This window comes from Micromys minutus (assembly GCF_963924665.1).
Source record: "Micromys minutus genome assembly, chromosome: 15".
In the NCBI taxonomy this organism is placed as follows: Eukaryota; Metazoa; Chordata; class Mammalia; order Rodentia; family Muridae; genus Micromys; species Micromys minutus.
In genome coordinates, this window is record NC_137984.1 from 58,235,312 (window position 1) to 58,248,174 (window position 12,863).

Consider the following 12,863-nt stretch of genomic DNA (forward strand, 5'->3'; position numbering starts at 1 on the left):
GTGTGTGTGTGTGTGTGTGTGTGTGTGTGTGTGTGGTATGTGTATATTCCTATATATTGAAAAATGCTTTAAGTAATTATATGTTTTAACAAAGACTGTCTCTTTTTCTATTCTAGATCATTCAAAGAGGAAAGGACAGTGTGCTTGATTAGAGTAAGGACGACGTCATTAGCCATATTGTATATACTGTCAAGCAACACACACAAAAAATCCCTCAGCCTCAAGAAATCCACGTATTGCATGTTAACCAGAAGAAAAGACGACATGGGAGCCTGCTGCACACTGTTGCCTACACACTTTGTACATCCAATTGGTGTCTGTGCTGAGGAGATATTCCTATCTAAAACAACATTGTCTTTCTTTTGTAGCACAGAGTTATGCATTAAAATATGCATACATAATTAGTTTCCTATATATTCATGCCATCTTGAAAAGACAGACTATGGTGTAACCATGATTCTATTATGTATTGGTACGTCTGTAGACCAAGATATAATTTTTTAAAAGTAAGTTTATTTCTTTCAAGGTTTACAAGTAACAAAGGTGCACCTTGTATTTAAAACCGCCGTTAGAGCTGAGCGCGCATGCACAGGCGTTTTTGTTTAAAAGTAATATTTTTACTGTAATAGATTGTAAGACATGGTGAGGGAGGGTCTGACAGAGATGAATGTGCCAAGCAAAACCACAACTGTGTATATTTTAAAGCACATCATGGCTTTAAGTACCATGTTGTTAAGGATTCTCATGAAGTGCCATAGACTGTACATCAAATTAGAGTATTATTTCTTCAGTGTTATTGTTTTTGGAGCCATATTCTGTTGCTTATTTGCTAGTACTAATCAATCAAAGGGCACCATTTTTTTCTTTTTTGTTTTTGAAACCAAAGTTGTCTCAGAAATGGCCAATTTAACTTTACAGTAACATTAGACAGCACAACACAAACTCAATACAGATAACCTTTCACATATGGATATATATATATAATAGATATATAAAATTATTTTAATGCATTGTAGTGTAATATTTATGCATACTCTACTATATAACATGTTATTCAAAAGGGATATGCCATTTCTGAGACACAATAACAAAAAAATGTTTGAGGAAATTATTTTGCTTCTATTTATAGCCTCTGTCAAAAGTCAAAAGACTATAAATGCTTTGCAGAAATGGGTTCACGTTTGCTTAAATGCTTCATTACAGTCACATTCAAAATAGTGACTCTAAACAAAGAGAACAACACTGTCATCAGATGCATGATAAACCAAAATATGAAATGGGAAATGTTTAATTAACCTAGTAATTGGGTGGGTTAAGTACATGGGTGAATTTTATATGTGATTCTTTTGTTCAGATTAACTGCTTATAGCCTTAGAAAGCCTTTTAAAAGTTTTAAAAATAGATGTGCATTCAGTTTTTAAGAATGGATTCATCCAAAGGAATTCCGCTTTTGTGGTTTGGATGCTGCAGCTAGCAAGGATCTTTTTGCTGTGTTCAGCAGTTCTAAAAATCGCTGAGTAGGGCCAGGTCACTGGCAGTTCTAGTGTGGAATGGGAGAAGCGAGAGTTCTGTTATAGAACTCTCCATACTTCCAAGTTTACTGCAAGTTTTTATGCTTGAGAGAGATGCTTTCTAATATAAGACTGATGTGTTGATTTTACTGATTGTACTGTACATCTATTAAAGCCTTAGATTATTACATTACGGGTTGGAACCCATACCAATGTAATTTCAATCGTGTTAAGAGAGTAGCGGTGACTTCACATGTTATTGTAGTTAGTTACATTTTAGAATATTACTTATTTTTCTTCTTAAAATGTAGTTTTCCTTTTCCTACATTTATTAGATTTTCATTTTCTATTAACAGTTGAATACCATTTCAGTTTTTAGATTATTGTTTTCTTAGATTTTGCCAATGAACTTTTCAAAATACAAAAAAAATAAAGTAGTTTTTTCTTCATAACATGCTCAGTTTTAAATTACATGTAGTGTCATGAATACCCACATTACTGTCAACTAAATGATTTATATTTTACTGATTTAATATTACAGTGTAAGAATGTTAGTCACTGTTCTTGTCTAGTTTTCATTAAAAGAACAAAGATCTTTTATATGGATATCTTATAAATATATAATCATTGCTAAGTAAGAAGTTAAGTTGTTGCTATGGCAACAATCCTGGCAGACAATTGAGTAATATTTTGATGATTTATTTTGTTTGTAATTAGTTATTATGAGAAGATCTAGATCCTAGATATTAGAATAAAATTTATTTTCTACTGTATCCATTTCAAATGTTTAACTATTGTTTAATATTTTTGAAATCCCTGAATATCAGGCCTTGTTATAAATAAGCTGCATAATCAATAAATAGGACAAGGGACTTTTTGTTGATAATCCAAATACTCAAAGTTTACGTGATAAGAATTTTAGCGTGTGTGCAAACTCTTAAGGGTTGATGATGCTGCAATTTAGCATGTTGGAAAGTCTAGAGAGAAGGTTGACTTTTTGCACTTCTGTATATAGTCAAAAGAGAGAAACCTGTATAATAGCAAGATCTTATTTTGAATAAAAACGTCTATAATTACAAGGAGTTTTGTTAAGGCTAATGAATGACAGACTGAGCAAAATTGCTTGCAAAAGTGGCACAGAGTTAGCACTCCATACCCTTCAAACACATTGCTTTGCTTTTTGTGGACAGCTTGTAGTTTGCCAGGATTTTTTCAGCTGGAAAGATTTGCCATCCTTCCAAGATCTCATGACTGACAAAACTCCTTTGGGCCCAATCTGCCTGAAGATCATTACCAAAAACAAGCAGGTACTTCAGTCACTAAGGTGAAATCATGGATGAGATATTCCTTACATTGTTTTCAAAACTACTGCATGTTTAAAACTTCAATAAAAAGAGAGAAAGAACTATGCTAAGGACATATATTATTAAGATCAATATCTACTAATTTCAATGGTTTAATGTTCACAAAATGAAATCTTCAAAACAACTATTGACTTTCACAAAATGTAAACCATAAACAGGCAAACCAAACAGCACACCTGTAGTTGTATGTGGTTGTTTTTTAATTGCTCTAGATCTTGTTCTTTCTGCAGGTGAAAATAAAGTTCAAATTTCAAAGTTTTAATTTTCAACTCAGAAACACTCAAAAGAGCAAAAAGTGACAATGGCCACTTGTTTAATGACTTGGCTGCCCAGCTGTCACTCCAGCTGGCTCCTAATGTCGCACTTACCAGCAACCCACGCACTCTCATCTGCTGAAAGGACAGTGTGCTTGGTTTTACTATTATGTAATCACAACTTACTTTCTGCTTGTAGTTGCTTAAAATTATGTATTTTGTCTAGGGCTGCAATTTGTTTTATGCTTCTTTTATTATTAGTGCAGTAGTTGACTTTGCTGTATGGAAAAATAAAGTGAAATTGCCCTAATAAAACTTCTCTTTTTTAAGTATATTTGTTTATCTGAGATTGAGTAGTAAGTTATTTCTTTACATTGCACATCCTTTTGTACATCTTTATGAACATAGTCATGTATAAATTTTCTGGATTTAAAGCATTGCTACAAAGGCAGTTAATACTTTCTGAACAGTTGTCTCTGGATGCCGAGATGCTAAACTGACTACATAACTGATATTTGACCAATGCTTTCTCCAGAAGCTGCTCTACTACTTTAAGTGGTATATGAGAAATTTGTGGGGGGGGATCATAGATCACATGACTGTGTTTGCATGAGCTATAGTTTGAAGTCTTAATAGCTGGTGATACTTGTACCCCATACCTGATACCTGTGAAGAGCAGATTCTAATATAAAAATGTGTATTTCCTCGTTTAGATTTAGTTTGTGTTCACTCTGGCCCTTAGTATTTGTCAGAGGCTGCAGACGTCTCACTTGAAAGTTGATTTCTTTAATATCCAAAACTTATTACAAAGAATAATGGTGATTGATGTATTGTTATTGATATGAGTTATAGATAACCGGATAACCATTCTATTACTTGTTTAAGTTCTTTTGGACATTTATGTTATGGCACTCATTAAAAGAAGAAAGCTTTACAATTTTTTTGAATACCATAAAGAACTAGTTTTCTAGTTCATCTTTCAAATATCTTCAGTCTTTTGTTAAAGATTTAGATTTATTATTTTACTTTCATACATGTTTGGCTGACGATATAACTATCTGCCACATGTGTGTGGATGCCTGGGAAAGCCAGAAGAGGCTGCCAGACCTTGTGGAGCTGTGGTTTCAGGCAGTTGTGGGTACTGGGAATTACACTCAGGCCCTCTTAACTGCTGAGCCGTCTCCCCAACCTCTATTCCAGGTGTATTTAACTGATGAAAATACTACCAGAAAAATCTATTGTAACATGGACATGACTCCACATGAAGCAACAACAATTGAACATATCTGAAAAATATTGCATGTAATAATTTTTCTTTTAAACACATTCAGAAGGAGTTATTACTACAGAAGTCCTCAGCTCATAGGGTGGGACCCTCTTTTAGGTAACAACCCTTTCTTACACAGAAAAAGCAAACCCATTTGCTATATCCATTACTTCATCACCCATCCCAGGGGTTTAGTGTATGCTTTGGCATGGCCCGGCATCTTAGCAGTATATGACTATGCATAATCTCTCTGAGACACTGGAATGGTAGCTTCCGTCATGCAGCTAGGCGTCCACAAGTAAAAGGAACCTGCATAGTAACACCATGTTATTCTTCTGTTTGATAAAACTCCATTTACTGAAGCATCTCAGGAGCAATCACTTTAGCAGTTGAGGTGGTCCACTATATGTTTGGGGACATAACTGTGTGACAGTGATGCTTAAGGGTTTATACATTTTCAAAAGCTTAGGATATAAATTCATTTTAAATTCATGATATATATTCATTTTAAATTCAATCTCATTATGTCAAAATGGCTCATTAAAATGACTTTATTGTGGCCCCAGTGTTATTACCATCCTCAGCCAGTGTGACACTGTTTCCACAATGGAGTCTAGTGATAGGAGCAGTGGAGGTGTTTATTGCCAGGACATGTTTGCCCAGGGCCACACTGAATCACAGCCCCACTCTTAAGTTCTCAGGAGGTGGCCAGCAGCTGTCAAAGGGCCTGTGCTTAGGACACCAAGTAGACCATGTCCAAGTGTGGGCTGGTGCTCAGCAGCTTTTATCCCAAGGCCTGCTATCAAACGTTCTTATGAGTGGAGAGATGGGGATGAGCCAGGAAGGCTGTGCCACAAAGGTTGATACGAATGGAAATCACAGTGGGATGGTGTCATAAGAGGTTCGCTGCTACGTTGTGCAATGACAACTTCCTTTGCCTACTAACTAAGGCCACCCTACAGTGGTTAAAATGAGCTCGCAGCGGGAATGTTTGAATCTATTTCGTGGTGCTTTAAGGTTTTGATTGAGATAAACTTCTTTGACTTTCTGTGACAGTTTCCAGTTCAGGAATTTAGGAACAGGGGTACAGACTTTGCAGGAGGTTTCTAGATGTTTCTCGGGAATTGTTTCCAGGCTCTTTAAAGCACAGATACTTGCTTCCCCAGACACCTGCTTTAACTGACATTAAAACAAATCCTAGGATAACATCTAAAGTGCTTTAATGGGTGCCTGGAGTAGAGCAAGTAATGAAAAAAACACTGACAAGTAATTTTACTGCATCTGTTTTGCAAAGCCCCCCCCACTTGATGTTTAACTTTTCATTCTACTTCTGGGGTGCCCTCTGCCGTGCTGTGAATCGCTCTGTCCCCAGTGCTGACACATTATGACTGTCATTAGCTCCATGCCACTACAGTTCTCTTGTGGTACTTCCCTTCCAATGAGGGTTTCCAGTTATCTTTAAATGTGTAATTTCTATTCTAGCTGGATATGATTACAGACCTGACCTTACCCTGTCACATTGAAAGCAACCACTCAGAAACATGGAGGCTTTACTACTTGATGGTTTAAATTTTTGATAAATAGTCAAGATCAAACAATAAATGTATTGCCACGTAAATTTTGCTGTTAAATTTACTATGTGTGTGTGTGTGTGTGTGTATCAGCATCTAAGCAGCACTTATACACTTTAAAGTATGCCTTATATGTGTGCTCAGACTGAACCTAGGGCCTTGTGAATGGTGGAAAGTGCTTCTGATTTTAATCCCAACCCCCTACATATTTTGTTTCGAGTTTATTACACATGTTTAAATTACCAATTACATAGTTCAAGAAATATTTTATCTGAGGGTATGCTTATGCACTGTAATATATTCTTAGACACTAGCGCAGATGGTATTCCCTCTGACTATATGATGATCCTGTTTTCCCATCTCCAAAACCAGGCTCAGTCTTGTTGACTTTACTACAAGGTAACTTGAATAAGATTAAATAACAACTACTCTCCCTTCTTCAGTGGAATATCAATATTCTTAGTAACTCCCCATTCGTTAAAAATATCCAAATTTAATACCAACACACAATAAAGTCATTATTTCACACACTTGTTATCCCAGCAGTCAGAATGAAATGAGTGAATTTGAAACTACATACCAGTAGAAAGAAAAAGAAAAAACTACTGCAGTTTTCAAATTACTTTTTCAATCAATGCATACAAAATAAAACAATGTATATTTTATAAGGGAGCTAATATTTAAATGTGTATATTTTATAGTGAAAAAAGAAACTTTACCATGTATCCCCTCAAAGATTTTATAAAGAAAACATGTTCCCAGTGCTTTCGGCTAACTCCAGATCTACAGCACTCATTTTCTGCAGTCCCATCCCACAGCTCTTTTCTCCTGCTAATTGTAGCATTTTTATTAAAGTAAAAAAGCAGAAATAGTGTTCTTTTCTGTATTTAGGGATTTTCAAGCATTTTTTTATTCATGAAGCATTTTAATTGCTCATTAACATAAAAGAGCAACTTTAAGGTAAGATTATGAGACCTTAATTTTACAAGTTTTTAAGTTTTGCCATTTATTTTCTTTATAGTAATCAAGTTTTAAAATAAAATATTTAGTATACCTTGCTTTTTCTTTAAATCTTTTGCTATTCTTTTACTTTTTTACTTTGAATTCATCTTTTTTTTAAACATTCTCCAACTTTAATGAGTTCTTTAAATTTTGATTTTAAAATAAAAATAAAATCATGGCTTAATGTTGAGAAGAATCCCAAAATGTACTAAGTCAGTAAAATTTTATTTGGATCTATTGACCAAAGACAAAAGCCCTTCTTAACCAGTGGTCTAAATTACCTATGATTGTGATAGGTTTTCTTGTTACTGTCATCACTAGTTCATTAATAAGAACTAGTTTTATAGTGTAATTAAGTACATTCGATTATTTATACATATTTTTTGTCCCTCTACCTTACCTTTCTCAAAAAGATTCCTTCAGTCATCCATCATAACTATATCTACTGACAATTTTAACAGAAATTCATCTATGCAAAGCAGCCTGGGCAGATTTGCTAGCAGGTAAGCATGGTGACTGGGAGCACAAGAGCTAGTGCTCTGAGAAGTGACATTGAGCATAGACTTGAATGAAGTGAAACTGCCATGTGACCATGACATCATACTCTGTGTGCCATCTTTGCTGTATAATGTGGACTCATCTCCCTGTCAAGATTAAGTGCCACAGAACCCAGAAATGTTCCCCTCACTCTTGATGAAACGTAGAAAAGCAAAAAAGGGTCAGAGAAGAGAGGTGATGCGGCACACTCCTCCACCAGTGAGGAAAGACAACCACCACCAGAGGATTCTTCTCAGATCGCGCTTTATTGTGGGAGCCTCTTGGTTGAAGGGGAGAGCAGGAAGCGAGGGGCCGAACTACCCTAGCTGTCCGCTTATATAGGGAGAAGCGCATACGGGCTTGCCGTGATTGGTTGTCACCAGTCTGCTGACACCAGAGGCCTCGGAATTGGCCAGAGATAGGTTATGTACTGCGCATGAGCAGGGTGCAGCGCCTTAGCTGACAAGAGCATTACTATATATGGAGTTGTTTACCTCAAACCGTGAGGGAGCCAGCGCCATCTTGTAATGGCGTCCGCATTTGGCTCCCCACAGTTCCCCCTTCTGTTTTAACTTGAGCACAAGCAACATTGGACTTACTCTCCTACAAGTCCCCACCTCAAGATGTGTGGACTGCTCAAAGGAGGCCGTGTCCAAGGCGCACCTTCTCCCGTGCAATGGGAACTAGCCCAGGGAGGTGCAAAGGCTACACCAAAGACCGGGTTTTACATGCGCCTTCCCCAGTGCAATGAGACAACGTGGTCTCGTGGGGGTGCAAAGGCTGCATGTGCAACCTAACTTAAGTGCTCTTGAAGCCTGAGAGCCAAATTTGGGGTGAGGCACCATCCTCCAATGCAGCGAATGCCTGGGTAATAGCAACCTTATCTCGCTGAGTCTGGGCGCGCAGCCGGCACACCAACCATAGACAAAGTTTGCAACCTCCCAGACAGCAAGCTATAAACAACCCCACCCTCACCTATTCTTTAAAGTAGGACACAGCAGAGGAGAGCCAAGAGGTAAGTCCCTCAGCAAATCCAGGATCTACGTGAGTAGCATTGATGGCAGTCACTGCTCTTCTTAGTTCGTCAAGGTTGGCATTGAAATTTTTGGACCAATATGGGCATGGGGAATGCTAATAATATTCCCCATCTCAGGTCTGCTGCGGTCTTGGTCAACATTGCTGTCAGTGACAGGAGCAGCAGGGACATCTTCTACCAAGGTCAACTCATTCTTGATGGGGTGCATCAGCTGGGCTGGGACCCAATGAGGTGTTTCTTTTCCCTGGGGGAAAACACAAACAGCTCCCCTGGATCTCGATATAACCGGATCAGGTCCATACCATTTATTATCCAGCACATCTTTCCACATAACTAGCCTCTCCTCATCCAGTGGTCCCTCGGAGGCATGCCTGTCTGGGGCTGATTTTTCATCATCACTTAGATGCAAAAAATTAAGGGTAAAGAGTGCAAGAGAGACTCTTTCCCGGGGGGTAGCTCTTTCTGCTATACCCCCTTTTTGTTTTTGTAAACATTCTTTAAGATTTTTATTCCCCCTTTCAACAATGCCTTGGCCTTGAGGATTATAGGGCAATCCTGTCAGGAGTGATACTCCCATGTGAAGGCAAAATTGTTTGAATTTTGCTGAAGTATAGGCAGAACGATTATCTGTTTTTAACACTTTAGGTATGCCCCATGCACTCCACGCTTCAATGAGTAATAACATGCGAAGCCTTTTCTCCCGATAAAGGAGAAGCAAAAATGACTCCTGAACAGGTATCAATGGACACATGTAAAAGATACTGAGATAATTGTTCAGAATAATTTGTAGCTTTAGTAAAATTTTTATACTGAATATTGGTCACACATAATCCTGAGAACTTATTGGCAGCCCATCTGGGCAATCTGCCACAATATATCTATCTGTTTTTGAACCAGATCAATTCTTTAAGGTATTATTATAAACAGTTCTTATATTAGAAGAAAAGGTAAAGAGGCCCTTAACTGCCCAACGTACTCTCCGAGATTGACAGCCAGTCTAAGGATGCAGGGCTGAATCTCTTCTTCCTGTACAAAAGGTGACCACTTAGGTTGGGCTGGAATAGACAAATTACCCTTTGGCTGGGAAATAGGCCAGAGACCAGCAATCCAGGTGGCATCAGCCTATCTAGGTTTTTTGTATAATTAGCAGTGACTCTATAAGTTTGAACTGACTTTGCCAACTCTTTTACTTGCTTATGCTCGAGGCAGTGATCATCCTCGAAGACGGGAAACATTTGCCTGAAGGCATGGCGTGTCTCTGGCGAACAAAAGAACTCCCACTTCCTCTCTGGATAAAGCAGAAGAGCAGAGGCAGCTGCTTTAAGAGCTTCAGGTTTTGCTACAGGAGTCTTCCTCCCAGGCTGAAACCGCTCCACTTCAAATTTTGCTGTCTTCTCCTCTAAATCTTCCTCTTCTGCCAGCTCTAAAGCTTTTTGCTCTTTTAGTGGATACAAAGTATCCTCTCCCGGAAACTTGTACTTTGTTTCCCGGGGCACAATTGTTTCCTCTCTCAGTGGTCTTTCCCCCTTTTGGTTTTCTTTTTCACCTGCAGGCACTACTTTTAAGCTTTTGTCTTTGTTTTCCTTTTTTTCTTTTTTCTTAGGCCTACCCAAGTTTTCCCCTTTTAATTTAGCTTTTGAGGTCTCTGACAAACTATCCTGGTTCCTGGTTAACGCTCTGCGTCCTTCCCTACACCGCAACCAAAAGCAGCAGGCAAGGACAACAATCACCCAAATCACAAACACAGCACAGAGAACCAGGGGGTCGGGACCCACAAGCAACATACCTGGGAAAACTTGACTTACCGACGTCACCGCTCCCACATGTTGAGTTCTGGATCCTCTTTGGCCCCTCGACCGGTCCTGGGTTTTGGCACCAGATGTGGCGCGCTCCTCGACCAGCGAGGAAAGACGACCACCACCAGAGGATTCTTCTCAGATCATACTTTATTGTGGGAGCCTCTTGGTTGAAGGGGAGAGCAGGAAGTGAGGGGCCCCAACTACCCTAGCTGTCCGCTTATATAGGGAGAGGCGCATACGGGCTTGCCATGATTGGTTGTCACCAGTCTGCTAACACCAGAGGCCTCAGGATTGGCCGGAGATAGGTTATGTACTGCGCATGAGCAGGGTGCAGCGCCTTAGCTGACAAGAGCATTCCTACATATGGAGTTGTTTACCTCAAACCGTGAGGGAGCCAGCGCCATCTTGTAATGGTGTCTGCATTTGGCTCCCCACAAGGTGACTACCTCTACAATCTCACTGGCTGAGGTTCAATAAAGTGCACACATATTCTTCAAATGAAATCAACCATAAAGACTGCCTTCATAAAGACATCACTGCTTTATTGTTTTTCAAACAGTGTTAACACAGCTCATACCTGGAGCCAAAGGTGCATAGAGTTTAACCGTGACCACACTCCAGTTCCATTTGTAAACCTAAATACTACATCATAAAAAACCTTGTTCTTTGATGCTCCAAAGAAATTTCTTTAAGATTTAAGATAAGAAATATACAAAATCAACTCATTTATTTAGCTTAAATTTTGTTTAAATAGTAATCCTGGTTTTTAAATTATACATTTTGAACCATGTAAATTCAGAAGCCACAGAGTGACTTGCTAACACGAACAAGATCAGTCCACAGTACCATAAAAACAAAACCATACAAAGCACAAATAAAGCATACTTCTCTGGGTACATTGCACCTCTTTGTAAATTCATCAGCAAACACCAAAATTCTTAACTGGGGAAATAGCTCAGTGGGTGAAATGCTTGCCATGCAAACCTTATAATTGGTTGAAACCCCAGAACACATAAATATACAAGGAGTGTTGAAAGACAGAACCTGACCACTGGTCAGACTCTGTGGTTAAGAAGGTCAGTAAGACAGGACAGGACCTAAACTTCAGTCACCCTCTGAGGTTAGAGAAGGCACTGAGATTAAAACAAATGCTGCCACCAACAATCACTCCATGAGCTCAAGGAGTGTACCCAGAATCATGTCCAAAGCCCGTGTCCACCCAAGGCATTATTGTTCTGTAGCTATTCCTTATCTACAGTCTATTCAACATTAGTGTAGCATGGTGCTTGCACTCTTCCTACCCTTTCCCTTTTTTGTTACCCTTTCACCTTTTTCAAATTGCATACCTTCTCTCCTGAGACTCCCTTGAGACCTCTTGAAAGATCAAACTCATCTGCTTTATCTGAGTATATGTTTCTCCTTTTTTATCAGTTTAGAGTAATCCAAAGGTCGCAAAGCCTACTCTCAGATTATTTTATTACTCTTTTACCTCTACTCCCATTTCTATGCTTCCTACTTAGCAACATAATGTTCTGTAATCCCAAGGAGCTTTGTCTTCTTTTCTTTGTTTTTTACACTATACCAACAATAATGAATACACCGATACTCAGAGGACTGTTTTCTTTTACTTCCTAAAACAACTGACACTTGGGGAGTAGCTAAGCTATATGAAACTACTACTGTCTTATAGCTAATGCAGATAGATATCCCACAACTCTTAGAGAGGTCTGGAATATAGCCTGGTGTTCTGAACTTCAGCATTAATAAAATCACCCCAATCAGATTATACCTTAACAATCTAATATCTCAATACTTGCAAATAACTCCACGGAAAGGAGAAAGAATACCTGAATTTTAAAAGAAAAGAAAAATAAATTAGCCAATGATATAATACCAGATAACCTTAGATGGGCAAAGTGCCTCACAAGAAACCTAAACAAGACCACATATCTTCTCCAAAAGTTACAAATTCCACAGCAACTCCCCATGAGAGAATTTTAAATGAACCTCCAGAGACGTGATCAAAAGAACAATTATAAATGTGTTGAAAGTTGTCAGAGAAGACATGAATGAATTTAATGAATCCTGAGAGAATAGAAGCAGCTGAATGAATTAAGGATATAGAAATAGAATTTAATAAAGAGAAGTGCTAAAGGAAAGAAAAGGTAAAATATGGTGAAATAGAATGCATATGAGAAGTCAGTCAAATCAAATTCTCATCAGAAAGCCTTCCCAAGGGAATAAACCACTGGAGAGGACAATGTTTTCAGAAGCCTGAAGACAAGGCTGAGGAATCAGATCATTTGGTGACAGTATATACAATGTATATAAAATATATACAAAGTGTATGTGTGTGTATATGTATACATAATCATAATATATGTCATACACACATGCACACACACACACACACAATGTGTGGACAAGCTGGAGATGTGGCTTAATTAAGAGAGTGCCTGCCTAATGTATATGAAACTCTGGACTGCATCACCTAAGAAAAATGGGTGGCCTATAAGTCAGTA

The 12,863-nt window shown here is 38.3% G+C and overlaps 1 protein-coding gene across 16 annotated transcripts in view; it reads left to right on the forward strand.

The window, feature by feature from the left end:
• The window catches only part of MBNL1 (muscleblind like splicing regulator 1), a 146,507-nt gene extending 143,044 nt beyond the window's left edge, over positions 1-3,463 (forward strand). For all 16 annotated transcript variants that reach the window (XM_080929417.1, XM_080929414.1, XM_080929415.1 and 13 more), the window contains one exon: positions 117-3,463. The gene's annotated coding sequence lies outside the window, so the exon portion shown is untranslated. The remainder of the gene's footprint in view (positions 1-116) is intronic.
• Positions 3,464-12,863: the final 9,400 nt, after the last annotated feature.